The following is a 3,519-nucleotide window of genomic DNA, read 5'->3' as shown; positions in this document are numbered from 1 at the left end:
GACTAGCCTGAGCTTGCGAGACCCCGTCTCTACAAAAAAATAGAAATAAATTATGTGGACAACTAAAAATATATATAGAAAAAATTAGCCAGGCATGGTGACACATGCCTATAGTCCCAGCTACTTGGGAGGCTGAGGCAGGAGGATCGCTTGAGCCCAGGTGTTTGAGGTTGCAGTGAGCTAGGCTGACGCCATGGCACCCTAGCCTGGGCAACAGAGCATAGAGCGAGACTCTGTCTCAAGAAAACAAAAACAAACACACAACAACAACAACAAAAACATAGAAACAGACCAGTTTTTCTCATATAACTTAGTAGTATATCATTTCCAGTAACATTATTCTAAAAATTCTCCCCAGTTCACAATGAAAACAATAAATAAAGCTAAATACAAACAATCCAATAAAAACAATCCCAAGATAATAGAGGGGACAATGTTATTAACTTTGTAATAATTACCTAGAAAAACTAAGACTGTAGAACAAATAATTAATGAATAACAGCAAATAAAATATAGAAATGGAATTTAAACAGGTTTTCTGCTTTTAAAGCCTGAACTTGTAGCCACCACATAAAATTTCCTTGTCCTAAAAAAATTTTTCAGGAAATCATAGTATTCAATGATAGGACCTTAATTTTAGAAAAAAATTAAATATATTAGTGAATAATATGATAATATTAAAATCATGCAAAGAATAAGATATTTAAGAAAATAAAAATTGAAAATAGATTATAAAACATGATATTCAAAAAGATCAATTTTTTGTCATAAAAGCAAACAGTTAAGACTTGAAGGAAGTATATACCTTATTATACTTCCTTCAAGTATAATAATGGTTAGTGATGCTACCATTAATTTTTGTATTTTTTCTGTAACCATTTAGAATTTTAACATTTTATTTTATTATTTTATTATTTTTTTTATTTGGGTCTTCCGGTGAGGACCAGAAAAGCTGCTAGACAAATTCTAAAAGAGCTGTAACACTAGAATTTTAAAATTTTATAAAGTCAATATTTCTAATTCAGAAATTAAAGCAGTGTATTTTATTAATCAGAATTTAACTAAAATTTCTTATTTCTTTATGAGCTACCAGAATACTTAGACAAAAAATCAATTCTTTATTCTGTATTCTGTTCATCCCTAGTGACTGATATAATTTTTTAGATAGCTTTGTTTCTGTTTGAGCAATAAATATAAAATTTTGCAATATACTTCCAGATGTAAGTTGCTATAGGTTCTCGTAAATATGATTAACGAAAGATGAAATACAGATCATAATAATAGAAATCATACTCATATCCTTGCAACTGTATCAACAAATTTATGTATTGACAATTGTGAGTTAACTACATACAGATTGGTTGCTCTGTGTATTATCTATTGAAAGAGGTACTGCTAACTGTACTGCATATTTCCTGGACATGTTTCCTTATCGTCTAGATAGTGTGTACACAGGGAATGCAAACTAATTTTAATGTGCACTGAAGCAAAATATTACCAGGAAGGTGAAGCCACTAAAACATATAGCATATAAATTGTTTGCAAGCATTTCTGACTTTATGATTATCAGGCATTCTGGATGTTTCACACTACTGCTCCTCCCCATTAGTATAGATAACAGAGATGAGCATTATGTTGGTAGCAAAAAGAGAAACTTGTTTTTACACTCATTCTATAAGCAATAGCTATGCTTACTTGCTAGTATTCAGAAGGAAAAAAATAGTCAACTTTTTTGAGTGCATTCTATTATCACACATTTTCTAGTGTATTAGACCATGGTTATGCCTTAAATTTTATGAATGTTTCTAAGTCATCCAGAAATTCCCCTATAATTTCCTAAGGGTTTATCTTCTTTGTGTACTGAGATATGCAGAATAGCTGCCACAGTGTCTGACACAAAGAAGTTCACAATAGTTATTTTTTAAAGGAATAAACACATATCCATCTGACTGAATTATTTTCTAATGCAGTATTCCACAACCAGTCAGGGAAAAACAATGGACAAGGCATAACTTCCTCTATAGAATTAATTTATTTCATGATTAAGTTCACTGGCTTTAAAAAAATAGAACATTATCTAAATTAGAATTATATTCTGCTATACTATATTCTAGTCCAATTTTATATAATCTTTAAATATTTAAATTACCTAGAATTTATTTTGCTCTATGATATGAACTGAAGATGATAATCATTTTAGCTCCAAGTTTCTTTTTTTTGTTTGTTTTATAGTAATTTTTTTTTCTTTTTTTTTTTGAGACAGAGTCTCACTCTGTTGCTCGAGCTAGAGTGAGTGCCATGGCGTCAGCCTAGCTCACAGCAACCTCAGACTCCTGGACTCAGACGATCCTCCTGCCTCAGTCTCCCGAGTAGCTGGGACAACAGGCATGTGCCACCATGCCCGGCTAATTTTTTCTATATATATTTTTAGCTGTCCATATAATTTCTTTCTATTTTTAGTAGAGACGAGGTCTCGCTTTTGCTCAGGCTGGTCTCGAACTCCTGAGCTCAAACAATCCGCCTGCCTCGGCCTCCCAGAATACTGGGATTACAGGTGTGAGCCACCGCGCCCGGCCCCAAGTTTCTTGTAAGTTGTCTCATCACCATTGAATGAACCAAAATCTTGGGTGAGATCTCTTGTGTAGATTTCAGTTCTCAAAGTCATATCATATATTTTAAGCTCTGTGTTTATAACTCTAATAGTCTCTGATAGTCTCCTTCTATTGTATTTGGGTTTTTTTTTCCTATCGGCAGCATTTGTACTGTCTACTTTTTTTCTGTTATGTCCAATTACCTTTATTGCGTGTCAGGTTTTGTCAGATTTGAAAATGGACTTCAGTCACTCGGAGAGCTTCTTTACTTCTCTCGCTAGGGTAAAGTCCTTCACACTTGACCTCCAAATCAAGTTCTCACCAGCCCCTGCCACCTATGCCCTATCCCCACCATTCAGCAGGCTCCGAGTTCTAGTACCCCTTTTCTCACTGAGCAGGGAGGGGATTAAAAGCACAGTTCAAACTGTCAGACACTCAATCACCTGCCCCCAAATTGGCAAAGTCCCAAAGCAAAATCAGTCCTCAGTTCTGGACTCACCTCCCTGAGACTCCTTCCTCCTCTGGATTCTGTCTCAGAAATACTGTCTCTGTTAACCTCAATTAAGATTTTTTTGTTAAAATATTTTACTTAATTTTTCTTCTTGTCTTAAGCAGAAACGTGGCCCTGAATTACTTAATTCCTCATTAATGGATGCTGGAGTAAATTACTATTTCAAATAAATGTTTTAACATTTGGCTAGAATTGTCCACTCACTTTCTTTACTTCATTAAATTTTTTAAAATTCTCATCACTTTTTAATTACATTTAAAATAATGTACTTACATTGAAATGAAGATTTTGTTTTACAATTTTCATTAAATGTACAAGTTATTTTGATGAGAAATAAGATATATATCCTATATCCTAATATATGTTTTCATTAAAGTCTAATATCTCTAAGAAAAGTTCCTGTAATAATTTTCACAT

General features: G+C 33.1%; 1 non-coding gene across 1 annotated transcript; it reads right to left on the bottom strand.

The window, feature by feature from the left end:
* Positions 1 to 924: 924 nt before the first annotated feature.
* On the bottom strand, positions 925 to 986 carry LOC123627170. Its single transcript, XR_006731172.1, has one exon. It is a non-coding gene; the product is annotated as a U7 small nuclear RNA (small nuclear RNA).
* Positions 987 to 3,519: the final 2,533 nt, after the last annotated feature.

Source organism: Lemur catta, chromosome 23 (genome assembly GCF_020740605.2).
Source record: "Lemur catta isolate mLemCat1 chromosome 23, mLemCat1.pri, whole genome shotgun sequence".
Classification (NCBI taxonomy): Eukaryota; Metazoa; Chordata; class Mammalia; order Primates; family Lemuridae; genus Lemur; species Lemur catta.
The sequence above is the reverse complement of the archived record's forward strand: the minus strand, read 5'-3'. Positions and strand labels throughout refer to the sequence as shown.